This window comes from Anomaloglossus baeobatrachus, chromosome 9 (assembly GCF_048569485.1).
Source record: "Anomaloglossus baeobatrachus isolate aAnoBae1 chromosome 9, aAnoBae1.hap1, whole genome shotgun sequence".
Lineage (NCBI taxonomy): Eukaryota > Metazoa > Chordata > Amphibia > Anura > Aromobatidae > Anomaloglossus > Anomaloglossus baeobatrachus.
In genome coordinates this window covers 227,369,949-227,393,296 of record NC_134361.1, presented here as the reverse complement: position 1 = coordinate 227,393,296, position 23,348 = coordinate 227,369,949, and the positions used below count along the sequence as shown (strand labels likewise).

Genomic DNA, 23,348 nt, shown 5'->3' with positions numbered 1-23,348 from the left:
TTATTGGCTTTCCTCCTTCTTGCTTTGGCACTAAAACTGAGGAACCCGTGATCCCACGGGGGGTGTATAGGCAGAAGGGGAGGGGCCTTACACTTTTAAGTGTAATGCTTTGTGTGGCCTCCGGAGGCAGTAGCTATACACCCAATTGTCTGGGTCTCCCAATTGGAGCTAGAAGAAAAGTAATTTACGGTAAGTAAACAAAATTCCCTTCATATATATATATATATATATATATATATATAATATACATACACACAGTACAGACCAAAAGTTTGGACACACCTTCTCATTCACAGAGCTTTATTTTCAGGGCTCTGAAAATTGTAGATTCACATTGAAGGCATCAAAACTATGAATTAAAACATGTGGACTGAAATACTTAAAGTGTGAAACAACTGAAAATATGTCTTATATTTTAGGTTCTTTTGAAGTAGCCGCCTTTTGCTTTGATTACTGCTTTGCACACTCTTGGCATTCTCTTGATGAGCTTCAAGAGGTAGTCACTGGAAATGGTTTTCCAACAGTCTTGAAGGAGTTCCAGAGATGCTTAGCACTTGTTGGCCCTTTTGCCTTCACTCTGCGGTCCAGCTCACCCCAAACCATCTCGATTGGGTTCAGGTCTGGTGACTGGAGGCCAGGTCATCTGGTGTAGCACCCCATCACTCTCCTTCTTAGTCACATAGCCCATACATAGCCTGGAGGTGTGTTTGGGGTCATTGTCCTGTTGAAAAATAAATGATGGTCCAACTAAACGCAAACCAGATGGAATAGCATGCCGCTGCAAGATGCTGTGGTAGCCATGCTGGTTCTGTATGCCTTCAATTTTGAATAAATCCCCAACAGTGTCACCAGCAAAGCCCCCCCACACCATCACACCTCCTCCTCCATGCTTCACGGTGGGAACCAGCAAAGCCCCCCACACCATCACACCTCCTCCTCCATGATTCACAGTGGGAACCAGCAAAGCCCCCCACACCATCACACCCCTTCCTCCATGCGTCACGGTGGGAACCAGCCATGTAGAGTCCATCCGTTCACCTTTTCTACAAAGACACGGTGGTTGGGTCCAAAGATCTCAAATTTAGACTCATCAGAGCAAAGCATAGATTTCCCCTGGTCTAATGTCCATTCCTTGTGGTCTCTTCTGCTTGTTGCCTGTCCTTAGCAGTGGTCTCCTAGCAGCTATTTTTTCTATAAGACGCACCCTGGTTTTAGAAGAGGAAAATAGAAAAATAAAATTTTAAGCAAAAAATTTGGTCATCACACACTTATGGGTCGAGGATCTGCTGCTGACACTGTTATGGGGGTAATGTCCCCAAGTTCTCTACTAAGGTACCCCATCCTGGTAATGATCCTCCTGCCTTGTATATGATCCCCATCCTTGTATATAGGTACCCCATCCTGGTATATATTCCCATCCTGCTATATACCGCCATCACGGTATATTTCTTCATCGTTCCTTCCATGGGAGACCCAGACCATGGGTGTATAGCTACTGCCTCCGGAGGACACACAAAGTACTACACTTAAAACGTGTAGCTCCTCCCTCCGGGCTATATACACCCCCTGGATGACAATCTAACCAGTTCAATGCTTTGTGTTTCAGGAGGTCACACACACACACATGCATTCTCTGATTTTTTTTCATTTTTAAGTTTTTATTTTTAAAGATTTGGAAGAAAAGCGGGTCCAATCTGGACTCCCGGCATGTCCCTTCACACCCCACTGTGTCGGCGGTGCTGTTAAGGTTGACTTTGCAAGGCTGGAGCCTTCACATGCCGCGCTCCTTCAACATCCTTTTCAGGCTCTGGTTTGAAGTGGGAGCCATCACGGTCCTCTCTGCTGTGCAGGAGACCGGTCTCCATCCGCAGCCCTGTCAGGTTCCTGCTGGACGGAGCATTTGACCTTCCCTCAGGGACATGGCCCTGCGTCTCAAAAGCTAAGTATTGAGACGTTTTTCAGGGGTCCCGGGTACTTTTATTGAGGGGAGAGTATGTTATTTGTCTTTTACTGTAATTCCGGCCGGTTCTCGGTGTTTTTCCGGAGAACCGCGCCGGTGGTGCCTGCTCGTCGGCCGCACGCTACTAATCTAGGCCCCGGCTTCAGTTTGGGCCTAGTTTCGGTTTCAGCGTCCCTGCATGTCACTCATGCAGATGCATAGGTGGCGCCGCTCACCGGCCGGCTAGCAGAGGGGAGGACACTCCTTTCTGTGGAGATGTTCCCTCCCCTGTATCTCTCCTTGGCCCTCTGGTTTCCCGCTCTTGGGCTTCCCCCCGCCCCCCTCCTCCTTCCAGCGCCATTTTCTCAGCGTTCTTACACTGATCGGCGCTGGATGCTGCAGCTGCTGCTTTTGGAGAAGGCTGACGCTTTACTGGGGGTCTGAGCTGTGGAATCCGGAGGGCACACAGAGAGCGGTCTGGTAAGCCACAACCTCTGGTTGTGGGCTTTTTATTATACACTCTCAGGGCATTCTACAGGAGTGTATTCCAGCTGCAGAGCCTCACCTCAGCAGCATGTCTGTCACTAGGAGCAAGGCTGCAAAGCTGTACGCTATATGCACTGCTTGTAAGCTCATTCTGCCAGAGCCAAGCACATACCCACATTGTGATGCCTGCTCTAACATGGTGATCCCTCAGCCTGGAGCCTCCTCAGGGATTCCTCCGGCCACTCCAGCCCCGGTGGCTGATCCCCCGGCCTGGGTAGCATCTTTTTCCAGAGCTATTTCCCAGTCTTTTGCCGACTCTATGGGACAACTGTCCCGGACACTGCAGACCATGCATCAGCCTCCTTCTCAGGCTGCCTCTGTTGCTCCGAGCTCTGCAGAGCCCTCAGAGCATGTTTTAGGTCCCCGTCCTCCTAAACGGAGACGCAGGGACCCTTCTCCTTCCTCGTCCCACGGCTCTGATTCTCGGGCCGAGGTGCAGGGCGAGGAGGATACTTTTACTGTGGGTTCAGATGCTAGCTCTAGGCACCCCATTGCCTTGTCTGAGGATGATGCGGATGTTAGTGACTTGATTGCGTCCATTAACTCCGTTCTGAACCTCACGCCACCAGTGTCAGAGGAACCAGCCTCTCTGGTGGAGATACATCAGTTTGCCTCACCTAAGAAGGCTCGGAGTACGTTTTTTAACCACTCCAGTTTTCAGGCCACTGTCACCAAACCCAGGGCCTGTCCTGACAAACGCTTTCCAAAGCGTAGTTCTGATGACCGTTTTCCCTTTCCACCAGATGTGGTAAAGGAGTGGGCTCAGTCCCCAAAGGTAGACCCTCCGGTGTCTAGAATCTCAGCCCGCACAGTCGTAGCGGTGGCTGATGGCACCTCTCTTAAGGATCCCACTGACCGACAGGTTGACCTTCTGGCCAAGTCTGTATATGAGGCGGCAGGAGCCTCCTTCTCCCCGTCTTTTGCGGCAGTGTGGGCTCTTAAGGCAGTCTCTGCCTCTCTGGCGGAGATACATTCCCTCACCAGGGACTCTATGCCTGAGATGGAGGCCTTAACTTCTCAGGCTTCGTCTTTTTCATCCTACGCCATGTCTGCCATTCTGGAGGCTTCTCACCGCACGGCGGTGGCCTCCGCTAACTCTCTCGCGATCCGCAGGATTTTGTGGCTTCGAGAGTGGAAGGCAGACGCTTCTTCTAAGAAGTATCTTGCGGGCCTCCCCTTTGCTGGGTCCCGGCTGTTTGGTGAACAACTGGATGAAATAATTAAGCAAGCGACTGGAGGGAAGAGTACTTCCTTGCCACAAGCTAAAGCCAAGAGACCTGTCCAGGGCAGGAACCAATCGAGGTTTCGTTCCTTTCGTTCCTCTAACTGGTCAGCCTCTAAGCCCTCAGCCTCGTCCACTACCGCAGCCAAGGATCGTAAACCCATCTGGCGCGCAAAGCCGCGTCCTCAGAAGTCCGGAGGAGCCGCTGCCACTAAGGCAGCCCCCTCTTGACTATCTGGCTGCGTCAGCAACGTCCTTAGTCGGTGGCAGGCTCTCCCGCTTTGGCGACGTGTGGTTTCAACACGTCTCCGATCAGTGGGTGCGGGATATCATCTCCCACGGCTACAGGATAGAATTTTCCTCCAGCCCGCCAAACAGATTTTTTCTGTCCACCCCTCCCTGCTCCAAGGCCGCCGCCTTCTCTCAGGCCGTGGCATCCCTGCAGGCCAACGGGGTTATTGTTCCGGTTCCCGCTCGGGAACGGTTCAGAGGTTTCTACTCCAACCTCTTTCTAGTCCCCAAGAAGGACGGTTCCTTCCGGCCCATCCTGGATCTCAAGCTTCTCAACAAGCATGTTCAGGTGCGGCGTTTTCGCATGGAGTCTCTGAGATCGGTCATTGCATCAATGACCCAAGGAGATTTTCTGGCATCCATCGACATCAGGGATGCCTATCTACACGTGCCTATCGTGGTTTCACACCAGCGTTGGCTCCGCTTTGCAATCGGAGAGGAACATTTCCAATTCGTGGCTCTCCCCTTCGGGTTAGCCACGGCCCCTCGTGTTTTCACCAAGGTTATGGCAGCAGTGGTTGCGGTTCTGCACCTTCAGGGGTTGGCAGTAATCCCCTACCTGGACGATCTTCTAGTCAAGGCCTCATCCAGGGCAGACTGCCAGCGGAGTGTCTCGCTCACTCTCGCCACGCTTGTTCAGTTCGGGTGGCTTGTCAACCTGCCCAAGTCCACTCTGACCCCGACCCAGGGGCTTCTGTACCTAGGGATGCAATTCGAGACTCTGCCGGCACTTGTGAAGTTGCCCTTGGTCAAACAGCAGTCCCTTCAGCTAGCGGTGCGCTCTCTGCTGAGGCACCGCCGTCATTCCATCAGACACCTCATGCAGGTGCTGGGTCAGATGGTGGCGTCAATGGAAGCGGTTCCATTTGCACAGTTCCATCTGCGTCCCCTGCAGTTGGACATTCTCCGCTGTTGGAACAAGCGGACCTCTTCCCTGCACAAGCTAGTGGCTCTGTCGCCACAGACCAGGAGCTCTCTTCAGTGGTGGCTTCGGCCCCTCTCTCTGTCACAGGGACGCTCCTTCCTGACTCCGTCCTGGGTGATTCTCACCACAGATGCCAGCCTCTCCGGTTGGGGAGCAGTTTTTCTCCATCACCAAGCACAGGGCACTTGGACTCCGTCCGAATCAGCCCTCCCGATCAATGTGCTGGAGATCAGAGCTGTGTTTCTAGCTCTCCTAGCCTTGCACCACCTGTTGGCGGGCAGGCACATTCGAGTCCAGTCGGACAACGCGACAACGGTTGCCTACATCAATCACCAGGGCGGAACTCGCAGCCGCCTGGCGATGTTGGCGGTTCAACGAATCCTCCAGTGGACGGAGGACTCCAAGTCCACCATATCAGCAGTCCACATCCCAGGCATAGAAAACTGGGAGGCCGATTATCTCAGTCGTCAAACCGTGGACAGCGGCGAGTGGGCCCTACACCCGGCAGTCTTCAGGTCAATCTGCCGCACGTGGGGTACTCCGGAAGTGGATCTAATGGCATCCCGGCACAACAAGGTTCCGGTTTACGTGGCTCGCTCCCACGATCCTCAGGCCTTCGCAGCGGATGCGCTGGTTCAGGATTGGTCACAGTTCCGTCTGGCGTACGTGTTTCCCCCGCTAGCTCTCTTGCCCAGGGTTCTGCGCAAGATCAGAATGGGGGGCCGTCGGGTCATACTCATTGCCCCGGACTGGCCCAGGCGAGCTTGGTACCCAGACCTGCTCCGCCTGTCTGTAGAGGTGCCGTGGCATCTCCCAGACCGCCCAGACCTTCTCTCTCAAGGTCCGTTTTTCCGCCAGAATTCTGCGGCTCTCAGATTGACGGCATGGCTCTTGAGTCCTGGATCCTGACGGCTTCAGGTATTCCCTCTGAGGTCCTCTCCACTATGACTCAGGCTCGGAAGTCTTCTTCGGCCAAGATTTATCACAGGACTTGGAGGATCTTCCTGTCCTGGTGTCGCTCTTCCGACCATGCTCCTTGGCCGTTCTCCTTGCCGACCATCCTGTCTTTTCTACAGTCTGGTCTACAGCTAGGACTGTCCCTCAATTCCCTCAAAGGACAGGTGTCGGCTCTGTCGGTATTATTCCAGCGGCGTATCGCCCGACTGGCTCAGGTGCGCACCTTCATGCAGGGCGCAGCTCACATCATTCCTCCTTACCGGCGGCCTTTGGATCCCTGGGACCTTAATCTGGTCCTCACGGCCTTACAGAAACCCCCCTTTGAGCCTCTTAGGGAGGTTCCCTTGTTTAGACTTTCACAGAAAGTTGTTTTTCTAGTAGCCATAACTTCTCTCAGGAGAGTTTCTGATTTGGCTGCGCTCTCTTCGGAATCCCCCTTTTTTGGTGTTTCACCAAGACAAGGTGGTTCTTCGTCCGACTCCGGATTTTCTCCCTAAGGTGGTGTCTTCCTTCCACCTTAACCAGGACATTTCTTTGCCCTCTCTTTGTCCGGCCCCTGTGCATCGCTTTGAGAAGGTGTTGCACACCTTGGATTTGGTGCGAGCGCTCCGAATCTATGTGTCACGCACTGCCGCTTTTAGGCGGTGCACCTCACTTTTTGTGCTAACCACGGGTCAGCGCAAGGGTCTCTCTGCTTCTAAACCGACCCTAGCTCGTTGGATTAGGTCGGCTATCGCCGATGCCTACCAGTGTTCTCAGGTGCCTCCCCCGCCGGGGATTAAGGCGCACTCGACCAAAGCTGTCAGTGCCTCCTGGGCTTTCAGGCACCAGGCTACGGCTCAGCAGGTTTGTCAGGCTGCCACTTGGTCCAGTCTGCACACTTTTTCGAAGCACTACCAAGTGCATGCTCATGCTTCGGCAGATGCGAGCTTGGGCAGACGCATCCTTCAGGCGGCTGTCGCCCATTTGTGAAGTTAGGTTTTGCCTACTTCTCAGTTTGGTTTATTTCCCACCCATGGACTGCTTTGGAACGTCCCATGGTCTGGGTCTCCCATGGAAGGAACGATGAAGAAAAAGAGAATTTTGTTTACTTACCGTAAATTCTTTTTCTTATAGTTCCGACATGGGAGACCCAGCACCCTCCCTGTTGCCTGTTGGCAGTTTTTGTTCCGTGTGTTTTCACAGGCTGTTGTTGTAGAGAGAGTTCCGGTTTTTCCGAGTTTTACTCTATCTCTACTTATGGGTGGATGTCCTCCTTCAGCTTTTGCACTGAACTGGTTAGATTGTCATCCAGGGGGTGTATCTAGCCCGGAGGGAGGAGCTACACGTTTTAAGTGTAGTACTTTGTGTGTCCTCCGGAGGCAGTAGCTATACACCCATGGTCTGGGTCTCCCATGTCGGAACTATAAGAAAAAGAATTTACGGTAAGTAAACAAAATTCTCTTTATTCACATCCTGCTATATACCGCCATCATGGTATAGCCCCCATCCTGCTACATAGCACCATCCTGCTATATACCCCCATCCTGCTATATACCCCAATCCATCCTGATATATACCCCCATCTATTCTGGTATGTGCTCCCATCCTGCTATATGGCCTGTATCCTGTGGCACACAAAAAAAATAAACGTTTATACATGCAGCATCAATCCTCCCCCTGTCAGTGCCGGTAGCAGCGCCGCTGACCTGTGGAGCCGTTCCCCTGCATTATTGCTCATCCTCCTGTCTATCTGACCTGTGTGCAGACTAGCGGTGCGCACAGCGATGACATCATCGCTGTACTCACCGCTCTCTACACAGATCAGTGGGCCCGCAGACAGGAGAACATCGCAGTGCTGCAGGGGAACGGTGATGGGTGAGTATACTTATTCACTGCACCCCGTGCTGTTGATGATGCGCGGGGGGCAGTGAATGCAGCAGCACATGATCACTCCAGGCTGTAGTTGCCAGGGGTGATCATGCGGGCCGGCTCTTTACCATGCGCGCACCCCCCCCGCCCATCATCCCGGCCACCTGTCACTACCGCCTTCCGCGCTGAGGGATGATGGGCGGTAGGATGGGCGTGCATATCAAATGAGCAGGCCCACGTGGTAACGGCAGGCTGCTACAGACTGCTCATGCCACCAATGACCAGCGCCACCGCAGCACCCTCGTTCCCCGCAGCCACATTCAGACTACAAGATGCACCCCCCACTTTCCTCCAACATTTGGGGGGGAAAAAAGTGAGTCTTATAGTCCGAAAAATACGGTGTGTGTGTGTGTGTGTGTGTGTATATATAATATATATATATATAATATATATATATATATATAATTTATAATCTTATTTAATTTCTTTTTTTTTTTCTCCATGGATTTAACATTAAAGATTGCTGAGAAAATGTTATGGTTTTTATTCTTGCTTATTAGGGATTTAAGAAAATTGGCCCAAAAAGTAATGCAGCACGATCTTAAAGGGAATCTGTCACCAGGTTTTTGTCACCTAATCTGACAGCAGCATAACATAGGGGGTAGAGGCTCTGATTCCAGCGATGTGTTACTTACTGAGTTGCTTAGTGTAGTTTTGATAATCTCCTGCTGAGAGAGTGATTTTATCATTACAGGACTACTTGGCGTGCTGCAGGTAGTTCAGCATATTCATCAGCTCTGTATAACTGCTAGATCTGCAGCAGAGAAAACATTGACTTTATCAAAATGACAGCAAACAGCCCAGTAACTGACACATCACTGGAATCAGGGTCTCTGTCTCTACGTCATGCTGCTCTCAGATGAGGGAGCAAAAACCTGGTGACAGATTCCTTTTAAGTAGATACCTGGGAGTTGCATTGGCAAAACAATTGGTGTGTGCTGATGGATTGGTGGTTTAGGGGCCCGTAAAAATCAAGTAGCAAATAGTGATATCACAGCTCACCTCCTCCACCTTCTGTACACTGACTGATAACACCTATTTACAGTAAATAACACAGGATCCACCATTCACAATAGGTGATGTCATAGCTCACCTCCTCCCCCTCTTGTACAATGACATAACACTTTTGTAAACCGTAGTCAACACAGAATCCACCATTCACAATAGGTTATGTCACAGCTCACGTCCTCCTGTGCAATGACTGATTACACTTCCATATACAGTAGATAACAGAGGATCCACCATTCACAATAGGTGATGTCACAGCTCACCTCCTCACCTTCCTGTACTATGACTGCTCTGTATACATTTGATATCACATGATTCACCATTCAAAATAGGTGACGTCACAGCTCACCTCCTCCCCCTCCTGTATAATGACTGGTAACACCTATAATATATATATATATATTTCTCTTAGATAACACAAGAGGACCCACCATTCACAATAGGTGATGTCACAGCTCACCTCCTCCCCTCTCCAGTACCGTGACTGATAACACCTGTATATACAGTAGATAACACAGTAACCATCATTCACAATAGGTGATGTCACAGCTCACCTCCTCCCCCTCCTGTATAATGACTGATAACATCTGTATATACAGTAGATAACAAAGTAACCACCATTCACAAAAGATTATGTCACAGCAGATACTACAGGGAGGAACAACGCGGCCGTACACCAGAACCACATTGGGGGGGGGGTCACCTCCGCCTTCTTCAAGCATGATGAAGAACCCTCATATGGCTACAGTGGGAAGCGTGAGAATGAAATCATTGGATCCTTATTACTATCAAGGCATTGGTCGTCCATAAACAGGCCGGTGACTATAGGTGCGATGACATCACAGTGATGGAACGCTGCTGTGATGTCATCGCCCCGTGTTCCGGAGTGATTTCAGAGGATCTTACTGTCAGCAGCAAAAAAATAAAAAAAGACTTCCCTGCTAAAGAATGTTAATTTTATTGTTTTTATATTTAATACCCCGACAAGGTGAAAAATCTTCAGTTCTGGGGTCTCTTCCTCCTCTTTATACATATAAACCGTCTGTATATAGCATATAATTACATAGCGTGATTATGCAGGGTGACCGGCTGATGTCAGGGGGATGGTCACTGGACGACTAGAGTGTCACAAGGAGGTTTTTATAAACATCGCTGACTGTCATGGCGTCGTCAGGATCTGTGGAGACTACACTTCTGTGAGCAGAGCAGGGAGACTCGGGCGTCAACTCACGGACTTGTAGTAGCTAGTGACAGATATTCTCTGCTTGCTAGTCTCCTTTGGTCACATGTTGTGGAGGAACCAGTCAGATTCACTTCACTCCTATATGCTGGCTGGACTCTTCCTTTAAGGGTACGGTTCCACTTGCGTATGACTTGGTGAGTCTTGCATCAGCATCACCCAGCATGGCCCCACACTCTCTGAACACGAATGGCTCAGCTACATAGAAATACATGCAGCCGACCCACTCCTGTCAGGAGAGTGTGCGCCGTGCCGGGTGATACCGATGCGAGACTTGCCGAGTCACTTGCAAGTGTGACTCTGGCCTTATGCCAGCTATAGCGTCTCTATACTGGTCTGGTGAGGTGTTGTGATCCAGACTAAAGAGTGCTTTACACGCTGTGACATCGCTAGCAATCTTGTTAGTGATCTGACACACCAGATCGCAGATGCGATCTGCCGAGATCACATATAGGTCGTTTTTCTAGCGCTGGTCACATGTGCGATCTTGGCAGATCGCATCTGCGATCTGGCGTGTCACATCGCTAATGAGATCGCTAGCGATGTCGCAGCGTGTAAAGCACCCTTTACTGGTGGTCGTCATGCTTTATTACTGTGAGCGGTTGTGCTGTTAACGCTTGTCCTTATGTCGCTGCCTTTCTGCTTTTGCTTTTCTCCTTAGTTACTTTTTGTTCTTGTGAGTTTGTAGTGTGTCTGAGTTTTGTTCTTTCCCTGTCTAAATCTGTATTGCAAACACACCCCTGCTCCTTTCTTCCCTGGTGGGGGGGGACAGATTAATTCTAGTCAAGAGTATAGCCAGGCACGGGACTCCGGCATCTCCACCATCAAGTGTAATCTGGAGGTTAGGGATAGCCTAGGGTAAGAGTCCCCTGTGCCTTGCTATCCTGCAGTCACATCATGACATTGGGGTGACTGAGGGATATGGACAATACATTTGTTTCTAATTCTACTTCAAGGTGCAGCGATGAAGATCCCAGAGCAAAATACTGTCATGGTAGGTAAGTGCTCTTGTATTCTCATGTTTCATATCTATGTATTGGCCGTACAGCAGAGGTCTAATATGTCAGATGTCTCTGATACGAGAGCAGCACATGTCTATGAATACTACATAAAGGAGGACACTGTGTAATTAGGGGATCAAAGCTTAAAGAGGCCCTAAATACATTGGGGGAAATAAGTATTGAACACGTCACCAGTGTTTGGGATCATTGTCTTTCCACCCTCGTTTCATCTTTATCATCCTGTTAGATGGCAGCATATTTTTATGAAGAATGTCTCGGTACATTTGTCTATGTATAAGTTTGTCTAAGTTTGCCAGTGCCGTATGCTGAAAACCAGCCCCACACCATGATGTTCCCACCTCCACACTTCATTCTTGGTGTTTTTGGATGATTTGCCTTTTGGCCTCCAAACGTGGTGTGTATTATGGCCTCCAAAGAGTTCAATTTTGGTCTCCTATGACCAGATTATATTCTCCCAGTATTTCACAGACGTGTCTAAATGTTGTTGAGCAAACTTTGAATGTGCTTGAACCTGCTTTTTGTTCAGTAGTGGAGTCCTGTGTGGTGAGCGTGCATACAGGCCATGGAGGGGGAGAGCATTACTTATTGTTTTCTTAGAAATAATTGTACCTGCTGATTGCAAGTCTTTCTGTAGCTCTCCACAGGTGTTTCCTGGCTCTTGGACAACTCTTCGGAAAACTCTTTCACTCCTCTGTCTAAAATCTTGCGGGGAGAACCTGTTCGTGTCCGGTTATAACCCCAGCAGAGCTCACTGGACACTTCACTAGTTTAGAAATTCTTCTGTAGCCAAAGCTATCAGTAGATATTGGATAAAATAAGGTTGCAAAGGTCTTGAGACACCTCACTGGTTTTACCCATCATGAGATGTTTCTTGTGTGGCACCTTGGTAATGAGACACCACCTCATCAGTTGAACCAGCAGATATTATTTTTTATTATGTGTCAGGATTGCTTTTTAATTACATAAATTTCAGCTGACGCCATGACTTTTTGCACCTCTCTTTCTTCATTTGTTCAATACTTCCTCCCTGCGTCATTTCTCATTATTACACGTAACAATTTATGGACATCTATGGTTTGATTACTTTTCCTTTGTGGATTGGATGGGTTGTTACCGGCATCTAGTAAGAAATTAATATCAATAAAACCTTTAGAAATATATATACTTAAAAAATTGGTGAGGTGTTCAATACTTATTTTTCCCTCTGACGATTTTTTATACCTGGTGTTCGTCTGAATCCAGCGCTATTTGTTTCTGCTCTCTCCATTCATGAAATACGGGCCTTGAGTCTAGTTTGTTAGTAAACTGGGTGTGGTCCTCATGAACACGCCCATGAGGAAGATTTGAGGACCACGCCCATGAGGTAGAATTGACCAAGCCCACTTGGCTTTAAAGCCTAGATTTACATACAGGGAAGAAGAGGTCATATCTCAGGAACGGAGATGCACAGGAATAAAAGAAAAACAACGCCGGATATGGGAGAACGGCGGCATTTACACCAGGTAATAGTATTTATATATTTATGGGAAGCGGTCTTCTTAATTAATTTATATTTATCTCCATAGGCTCAGAAATTGCCCTTAGAAATATAGAAGACCTGGAACAAGAAGGTAAGTGTCACCGGATCATGGATAAGTCGTCTATAGCTCATCACTCATCTTATAACTTGGGCAATACTACAACACCCATCTTCTTACCCCATAAACCTCCCATTGGTGCTGGGGGTGAAGCTGCCATCACTCCCACCTTTTCCATGTATAGTACAAGACTTCTTAGAAATGACCATTCCTTCATGTTTCCTTTTCTCCCAGCGCATGAAGAATTTATGAAAGTCATTCTGCCTGGAATCTTCATCATAATATTATTTATTATACTGCATTGTATCATCTCTAAATGGTGAGTGACCAACATCTTCTCCTCGTGTCGCCTGTACGCCTGAGAATATCCAGCGACTCGGAGTCGTGGTCAGTGGTGGTAATGCGGCTGCAGATCCATGTGCTGAGGATTTCCAGTGTCAGAGCTGCACAGTGCAGTCATTAATTTTGCTGCCAATGCAGAGCGCAGCAGGTGGGACGTTTGCCATTGGCTACTGCGCTCTGCATAGGCAACAACAAAGATGACAAAATTTACTTCACTACACTGAGAGCTTTTTGATTCTTCTCTGACATGAGTTGCTCCCCACCCATTCTGTATTCCATGTCACCGCAAATGTATTATTTTATATATGTTTTTTGTTATTGCAGCAAAACTCTTAACACCAAGAGGCAAATAGATGATGAGCACTGTGCCTTAGAGTCCGTCAATGTCTACACACCACCAGGTGACAGCATTTCTTGCCCATTCTCAAGTTCTCCGGACTGATCGTTGGCCATCCATCTTATGTCCTGGGGTCTCCTCTGATGCTCGGGTTGACCACTTCTGAATAATTCCTTGGATCCAGGCTGACACTACACCCTGGGGGTCTCTTCCTTCTGTACCCCATGTCCATAGTATCCAATATCCCCAGTGTAAGAGGGTTGTCCACTTTCGGAATATGGATCATCAACAATGGTAGTAATGTAAAATAAAAAAGCCAGATCGTACTCATCTTTCCCCACTTTAGTGCCTCCTCCCTAAACTTAGTCGCCGGCCTGACAGTGCACAACAACTACCTGGCTGATAAGAGCTACATCCGGGGTTATGAGATCTTGCCGGCTGTCCGGTGCTCCATGCACTTCACTGGCACAACCACATAAAGTCCTATGAAGAGCCATTGACCCAACTACCAGTGTGAAAAGCAACATCACCCGAACAACAATATGGCCACCACCAAGACCTTGTAACATACCCACCCATCCCTCCAAGGCTGAATGACAGCATATCTGAATTATATCCTCCCAGCAAGGTACTTGAGGCCTACACAGAGGTGAGTGTTTATTATGAGGAGCAACACCACCCGAATAACAATATGGCCACCACCAAGACCATCCAGCCAACCCACCCATCCCTCCAAGGCTGGATCACGGCGTATCTGAATTCTACCCTCCCATCGGGGGACTTAATGCCTAGACAGAGGTGAGTGATTAGTACAAGGTCCCACCTAAAAGAGGTCGTCTCTGCAGTAGAGATGGGCCACCCCCCTAGTTTTCGAGTTCGGTTCGTCGAACGGTGGATGTGTTCGTCGAACGTTCGACGAACACTTTCGAACCCCATTGAAAACAATGGCAGGCAAACACAAACACATACAAACACATAAAAAACACCTTCTAAGGTGTCCAAAAGGTGACAAACAACTCACAAGACACCACAAATACATAGAAAAGTGACAAGTACATATACTCATGCTGAAAGAAAAGAGCTGGACGAGTAATAAGAGGAGACACAGATATAGGCATGTCATGCCCCTCTAAAATCATGAAAAACACAGCAAGTGGACTCCAACCAGAGTCTCCATTTTTTAAAAAAATTGGGCCGCAGACACCACTTAAAGGGGTGGTTCACCCATTTTTTTTATTTTCTGTATGAGTTCTACTTACCTTTCTAGGCGTTTTCTCCATTGTCTTCTGTTTCCAGTTCTGGCACTGAGCGGCGCTATCCTGCACGCTCAATGCCGGTCACATGACCCCCTGGAGCTGTGGCCGCCAGCATCCTCTGACGTCCCGGCATTTCCGGGCTCTCAAACAAGACGGGTACGTCAGAGGAGGCTGGCACCACTCAGATTGAGTGACAGGGCTGTGGGCGGTAACTACCGCACATCACAGCCCAGCATCGAGGGGAGGAGCCGGAGGACGTCACTGTGGAGCCGGCGTCCTGCAGATGGTGAGGCACGGGGTGCCAGTGTGCAGTACAGGGGGGGGGGGGTTCTTCAGCTGAATCCCCCCCTGCACGTAAGTATCTGATCACACTCCCCACCCGCCCGCTCTGCTGCGATGTCAGGAGAGCAGCCGGTGTCGGGCAGTGGGATCATCTGCTCCTCCCAGCAGCAAGACACTGACAGGCATGTCACCGCTGTGCTCTGCCATCTGTCCTGCTGCATGGGACCAACTGTCTGCACTCTGTCACCTGCACCACAAGTCACAGAGTGGAGACAGTTGGTGACAGAGCACCTCTGTCCCCCCCCCCCGTTCTTTCCCCACTCTCTTCTCTCCCCCCACTCTTCTCCCCCTCCCCTCTTCCCAATCTTCTCTGCCCCCCTCTTATCCCTCTCTCCTCTCCCCTCTCTTTTCCCTCGCTCTCTTCCCCCCCTCGCTCTCTCCCCCCCTCGCTCTCTTTTCCTCCCCCCGCGCTCTCTTTTCCTCCCCTCCCGCGCTCTCTTTTCCTCCCCTCCCGCACTCTCTTTTCCTCCACCCCTCGCTCTCTTTTCCTCCCCCCCTCGCTCTCTTTTCCTCCCCCCCCTCGCTGTCTTTTCCTCCCCCCCGCTCTCTTTTCCTCCCCCCTTGCTCTCTTTTCCTCCCCCCCTCGCTCTCTTTTCCTCCCCCCGCGCTCTCTTTTCCTCCCCCCCTCGCTCTCTTTTCCTCCCCCCCTCGCTCTCTTTTCCTCCCCCCTTGCTCTCTTTTCCTCCCCCCTTTGCTCTCTTTTCCTCCCCCCTCGCTCTCTTCCCCCCCCCCTTTCTTTTCCTCCCCCCCTCGCTCTCTCTCTTTTCCCTCGCTCTCTCCTGGCATGGTCAGTACAGAAATCTCTCCATCGTGGAGGGGTGAGAGGGAGTAATAAGCATGGAGTCCCTACTGTGTCTGTGTATTTATTTCTAATAAAGTATTTTTCTCTGTGTGGTCTTTTTTTTTTTTTTTTTAAACCCTTTATTGGAGATTCTTAATGGCCAGGTCAAACTTGGCCTGACATTAAGAATCTCGGGCTTTATACCAGCTGGTAAAACATAGCTGGTATTAACCCCTTATTACCCAGCGTGCCACCTGCCACCAGGGCCACTGGAAGAGTTGGATACAGCGCCAGAAGATGGCGCTTCTATGAAAGCGCCATTTTCTGGGGCGGCTGTGGACTGCAATCCGCAGCGGGGGGCCCAGAAAGTTTGGGCACCCTTCACTGCGGATTCCAATCCCCAGCTGCCTAGTTGTACCTGGCTGGACTCAAAAATTCGGCGAAGCCCATGTCATTTTTTTTTTTAATTATTTCATGAAATTCATGAAATAAATAAAAAAAAAAGGGCTTCTCTATATTTTTGGTTCCCAGCCGGGTACAAATAGGCAGCTGGGGGTTGGGGGCAGCCCGTAGCTGCCTGCTGTACCTGGCTAGCATACAAAAATATGGCGAAGCCCACGTCATTTTTTTAAAAAAGTTTTCAGGCAAAAACCTTTATAAAAAAAAAATGCTTCCCTGGATTTCTATTGCCAGTGAAAGTAACACCAAGCAGCGGGGGTTAGCAGCCAGTAGCTGCTTGGGTTACCCTTAGCAATAGAAAATGCAGCGGGAGCCCACAAACAATGTGATTTTTTGTTTGTGCTTTTTTTTTTTTTTAGTGAATTTTTAAAAAAAAAAATCGACATGGGCATCGCCCATCGAGCACCAGAGCATTTTACTGCTCAATTCATCCCAAGTAATCAGATGACTCCAGTGTCTGCCAATTACTTGTTCTGTGTCCCCCTGCATCCATTGCAGCATGTACGGGCTGTGAGGTCAGCGGAGTTCAGTCCAGCACTGGAGTCAGCTGATCTGAACTCAGCTGAACTCCAGCCTGCACACGCTGCGATGGATGCAGGGGGACATAGAACAAGTAAGGTCTAAGCCACACGGCGAGAAAAACAGTGCGAGTGGAGTGCGATCAAACATCACATTCCACTCGGACCAATATTAGCCTGTGTGTCAGCGCACATGAGCGATTATTTTCTCCACCCTAATTGGACCGAGAAAACAATCGCAGCATGCTACAACTGTAATGCAAGACTCTCTCTTTTACCCATTCAAGTGTATGTTGTGAGAGAAAAATCGCACTGCAATTGCGGTACATCGGTGCACTACGGAGGAGAGATGGAGAGAAATCCCTCCCACCACTCCTCAGTGCTGGCCCACCCCTCGAGTGGCGGACCGCCCCCCGCAGCTGAGGTCTGCTCGCACAGTCGGACCTCAGTCGCAGGGACACACGCATGACACTCAACTCTGCTGTACTGAGCGTGAGCCGAGTGTAATGCGAGGGGATCGCAGTAATCCCCGTGTGGCCCCAGCCTGATCGGCCGACACTTGAGTCAGCTGATCTGAACTCAGCTGAACTCCTGTACACACAGCCCGCACACACAGCCCGCACACGGTCACATGTGATCGGCAGCAGGCAGCGACTGCTGTTAAGGCTACATTCACATGACCGTTCCGTTTTTGCGGGCCACAAAAAACGGTCCTTTTGTTTTACGGATGCATCCTAGTGGCATCCGTGTGACATCTGCGTGCCTTCCGGGTTTTTTTGCGGACCACAAAAAACGGAAGCAGCAAGAAAGATAAATAGATGAGTAGATATAGAGATGGATAGATAGATATAGAGACAGAGGGATAGAGGGATGAATGAATGAATGAATGAATAGAGGGCTGGATAGATAGATAGATAGATAGATAGATAAGAAAGACATATATAATGTCCTACCCCCCTGCATATTCTAAGCTGGCACCCTTTTGTGACTGTCATGTGGCACTAAGGTGCTTAGTCTTGTATTTAGCCAAAAAATAAATAAATAAAAAAAAAATGACATGCGGTCCCCCTATCTTTTGTAGCCAGCTAGGGTAAAGCAAACGGCTGCAGCCTGCAAACCACAGCTGGCAGCTTCACCTTGGCTGGTAATCCAAAACAGAGGCCCCCCCACACTGTTATTTTAAATTAACTAAATAATTTAAAACAAAAAACACGGGGTCCCCCGAAATTGGATCACCAGCCAAGGTAAAGCGGACAGCTGTGGTCTGGTATTCTCAGACTAGGGAGGTTCACCGTTATTGGACACTCCCCAGCCTAAAAATAGCAGGCTGCAGCCGCCCCAGAAGTAGCGCATCCATTAGATGTGCCAGTCCTGGTGCTTCGCGCCAGCTCATCCCGTTGCCCTGGTGCGGTGGCAAACGGGGTAATATATGGGGTTAATACCAGATGTGTAATGTCACCTGGCATCAAGCCCTGGAGTTAGTGATGTCAGGCGTGTATCAGATACCCGACATCACCAACCCAGGCAGTAATAAAAAAAAAAAAAATAGACGACAAACACATTTTTATTTGAAAAAACACTCCCCAACACATTCCTTCTTTCACCAATTTATTAGAAAGAAAAACAAATCCAGGTCTTGTGTAATACAAGGGGGTCCCACGATGATCCATACCATAGTCAATGTCCCAGTCAATGAAGAACAGAATGTTCCCTATTTGCTGGGAGAGCTGTGCAGTGACCTGAGCTAACATCAATAGGTCAGCCCAGGTCACTGCAGGGCATGACGAGTGCTGCTATCAGGAGGTTAGCGAGGTATATTACCTGCGATGATCGCTGAACTCCTGACAGCAGCACTGTCACCGAGTTCAATGACCGCCGCCTTCACAAACAAAGTATCGCGAGCGGCCCGTGACGTTACCACTAGTCACAGTCTCGGGTCGACAGCGAGAGGTGATGCGACAAGCGGCGGGCATAGAAGGCAGTGACGACCGCTGACGTCAGGAGGGCAGGACTTCATCACCGTATGTAATGAACTTACTAACCTCCTGACGGTAGTGCTTGTCATCCCCGCGGCTGCTGACACTGCAGTGCGGGCCGCTGCTGACACTGCTGAGCGGGCAGCCACGGGGCTGGGGCTGGAGCGGGACACTGACTGCACGGGCACTTAACGGAAGTCACATGGAAGTGCTTCCCTGTTGCTTCCGGGAATTTTGCGGACCCATTGACTTGTATTGAGTCACGGTTCGTTATTACGGAACAGAATAGGACATGTTCCATAATAACGGAGCAGACATACGGCATCCGATGTGGTTTTTTTTGTAGGATCGGATGCACATGGAAGTGCTACCGTGTACCATCCGATCCTACACAAAAGACATTGAAAAGATGGTCCTGTCTGTGGGCCCACAAAAAAACAGGAACTGACCAGGACACACGGAACGGTCATGTGAAGGAACCCACCTGCAGCCATTGCAGCGTGTGCGCGCTGTGAGATCAGGAGTCAGCTGACTCCAGCGCCGGCCGATAAATTCTGTGTCCCGCTGCAGAAGGATCCGGTAAAATAACGGTTGCATGCGCTGCACATTTAATCCACAGGATCCGGTCATATGCGGTTTGCGGATGATACGGATGACACACAGACTAGGCAAGAGGGAAAAAAGCAATCTCATCACCCCCTCACTTTTTTTTCCCCAATTATTTTTTTCACATGTTGCGCCGGCTAATAATCATAATTTCTGTGTACACACACACACACTCACACACACACTCACAAAAACACACACACACACACACACACACACACACAAACACTCACAAACACACACACACTCACACACACTTTCTTCCCCTGGTTGTGTGCAGAGCTGGCAGCTTCGGATGTCTCTGTGTGATTTCTCTCATCCACACAGGGAAGAGGGAAGAGGCAGGGAGGAGGGTTTGGTCGGAGAGCAGAGTGGGTGTATTAGACACAATGGGTGTGTTAGATAAGCTAGACACCGCCCTAGAGCCACAAAGAATTCTGGAACTTGTAGGAACTGAACACAGGAAGTCAGAGGAGAGATTAACCCCATCAGAGCTGGAGCCAGCAATGAGCATGTGCTGCTAGTGCACAATGAAACCTAATTTTGCTGATAAAATATAATAGATGTGTTGAGGGGCACATATTAGCAAGATTTATCAGGGGAAAAAAAAAATCAGTTTTGGTAACTGGACAACTTCTTTAAGTGGCATCAATTGTCCCACAGTTGCAAACTTAAATTGTTGATTTGCATGAAGCACAATCACAAATCCACAAGCATTTACTCTCCCCACGATGACACAGGGAAAAGTCCTTGCGGATCCATAACTTGTTCATTTTGATGAACGTTAGTCTGTCCACATTGTCACTGGACAGACGCGTGCACTTATCTGTCAGCACACACCCAGCAGCACTGAAGACACGTTCAGAGACAACGCTGGCTGCGGGACACGACAAGATCTCCAAGGCGTAAGTGGAGAGCTCAGGCCATTTTTCCAGATGTGAAGCCCAAAATGAGCAAGGCTCCAGTTGCAGAGTCATGGCATCGATGTTCATTTGGAGATACTCCTGTATCATCCTCTCCAGCCGTTGACTATGTGTCAGACTTCTTGTCCCTTGTGGCCTTGCAAAGGATGGTCTAAAAAATTCATGAAACGATTCCATAAAATTGCTGTTACCACCAGATACGGTGCTGCTGGTACGGTTTGAGTGATGATTCGACAGTCCCATGGTTGGCAAGTTACAACTGGAAGATTCACTCCGTGCACCACTGGGGTTTGGTGGAAAAGCCGAGCTAAGATTGCATAATAGCTTCTGCTGATACTCCTGCATACGTGCGTCCCTTTCTATGGCAGGAATTATTTCGCCAAATTTTGACTTGTACCGGGGATCTAAGAGTGTGGCAACCCAGTAGTCATCATCACTTCTAATTCTGACAATCCGAGGGTCATGTTGTAGGTAGTGCAGCAAGAAGGCGCTCATGAGTCTTGCACATCCAGGAGGAACAAGTTCTTGCTGTGTTTGTGGCGGTGAGGTGAGAATCATGCCTCCTTCCTCTCCCCTCTCACACCAACCTCACACAACAGAAATGTGATCAAGGTCTCCCTCATCTGCTGAGTCTTCCATGCCCATCGCCAGTTCGTCCTCCATTTCTTCCTGGGCTCCTGCACCTTACTCAACAGTTTGGCTGCTACCATGCGCCCTTGTTAATCCCTCTCCCCCACTGTACCATGCCTGCCGTCTTGGTGCTGCTGACCATCTGGACCTTGTAGATGTTGGTATCCCTTCTGCATATGAATCCTCCTGTACTTCCTCCCCTTCCTCTTGTCCCACCACCTGACTCCGAATACTGTTTAGAGCAGGGGTCAGGAACCTTTTTGGCTAAGAGAGCCGTAAACGCCACATATTTTGAAATATAATTCCGCGAGAGCCGTACAATATGTTTAAAGGGCCATTGACAGATCAATCGCTCCAATGTTCACTTGGTACAGCAAGGAATGCTCCTCCCTGCTGTATAAAGCCACAACTGGACTGAAACAATGGTAATTAGCAGTAAAAAAATCAAATAAATAACTTACATTGTGAACTTGCGATGCATGACATCAGTCCAGCAGTCTGGCTTCTTCTTTTTCCTGCGCATGACTGGAAGCTGGCATTCTTCCCACCTGATGTTGAGAGAATGCCAGCTTTGAGGCATTCGCAGAAGAAAGAAGCTGGAATATTGGACATGTCACACAACGCATTGTCAGATATGTCAATTATCTATTTTATTATTTTACAGCGAATTATTGTTTAGGTCCAGCGGTGGCTTAGTGCAGCAGAGAGGAACACTCCTTTGTGTACTAAGTGACCGCTGGAGCAATTGTATCTGTCAGTGGCCCAGACACCCTGCTTCCCATACAGCCTGCACCCCCCATATCACACACACACACTGCTCCCCATACAGCCTGCACCCCCCATATCACACACACACACTGCTCCCCATACAGCCTGCACCCCCCATATCACACACACACACTGCTCCCCATACAGCCTGCACCCCCCAGATCTCACACACTACACCCCCATATGTCACATACCCTGCTTCCCATACAGCCTGCACCCCCCCATATCACACACACACACTGCTCCCCATACAGCCTGCACCCCCCATATCACACACACACACTGCTCCCCATACAGCCTGCACCCCCCATATCACACACACACACTGCTCCCCATACAGCCTGCACCCCCCATATCCCACACACTACACCCCCATATGTCGCATACCCTGCTCCCCATACAGCCTGCACCCCCATATCACACACACTACACCCCCATATCTCACACACCCTGCTTCCCATACAGCCTACACCCCCATATCTCTCACACCCTGCTTCCCATACAGCCTGCACCCCCCATATCACACACACACACACACTGCTCCCCATACGGCCTGCACCCCCCATATCCCACACACACACACACACACACACACACACACTGCTTCCCATACAGCCTGCACCCCCCATATCACACACACACACACTGCTCCCCATACAGCCTGCACCCCCCATATCACACACACACACACTGCTCCCCATACGGCCTGCACCCCCCATATCCCACACACACATACACACACACTGCTTCCCATACAGCCTGCACCCCCCAGATCTCACACAATACACCCCCATATGTCACATACCCTGCTTCCCATACAGCCTGCACCCCCCATATCACACACAATACACCCCCATATCTCACACACCCTGCTCACATATCTCACCCTGCCTGTACCCCAACTTACCCCTCTCAAACACTCTGCACCCCTTCACATCCTTCTGTCAGTCTGCAGCCCCCCTCCCCCTCATGTCCCCTCTTTTCTTATTACCAGTCATCATGTGTCCAAATCTCCTTCAGGATTCAGTTCTCTTGCTTTCTGCCCGGCATCCTGTGTCTCCTCCCACACAGTCACATGGGCGTGACGTCATCGCAGGTCCTGCAGGATGGAGATTCCGTCTGCTGTGCAGGTCAGGACTAGCACTCCTGCAGCTCAGACACGGCTGGTGGCCTCTCCAGGTCAGGGGCCCCTCTACTGACACTGGGCTCCCCTGACTCACAGTTCGTCCACTACACAGCGGCACTACACATAGACGCAGAGCGGCTGCCGGGCCCCTATGTGTACTAGTGCCGCTGTGTAGTGGCCGGCCTGTGAGTCAGGGGAGCCCAGTGTCAGTAGAGGGGCGGCTCACTTCTCGTTCCCCCGCTGATCCGGTCTCCTCGGCGCATCGTCCATTGCTGTCGCTCGCTCTGACCTCTCAGCAGGCGCGCAGTGATGACGTCACCGCGGTCCTCTGCAGAGCTGTCAGAAGAACGCCGACAGTCACAGCGGGGAGAATGATAAGAGAGACCCTAACCCTAACCCTAACCCCCTTAACCCCCGCTAGGCTCTGCCCCCTGGCACTCTACACCCCCTTAACCCCCGCTAGGCTCCGCCCCCTGGAACTCTGCACCCCCTTAACCCCGCTAGGCTCCGCCCGCCTGGCACTCTGCACCCCCTTAACCCCCGGTAGGCTCCGCCCGCCTGGCACTCTGCACCCCCTTAACCCCCGCTAGGCTCCGCCCCCTGGCACTCTGCACCCTTAACCCCCGCTAGGCTCCGCCCCCTGGCA

General features: G+C 50.0%; 1 long non-coding RNA gene across 1 annotated transcript; it reads right to left on the bottom strand.

The window, feature by feature from the left end:
- Nucleotides 1-358: 358 nt before the first annotated feature.
- Nucleotides 359-22,768, bottom strand: LOC142250790 (uncharacterized). Its single transcript, XR_012725270.1, has 3 exons — nucleotides 22,568-22,768; nucleotides 1,039-1,205; nucleotides 359-721 (listed from the first exon to the last, which is right to left on the bottom strand). It is a non-coding gene; the product is annotated as an uncharacterized LOC142250790 (long non-coding RNA).
- Nucleotides 22,769-23,348: the final 580 nt, after the last annotated feature.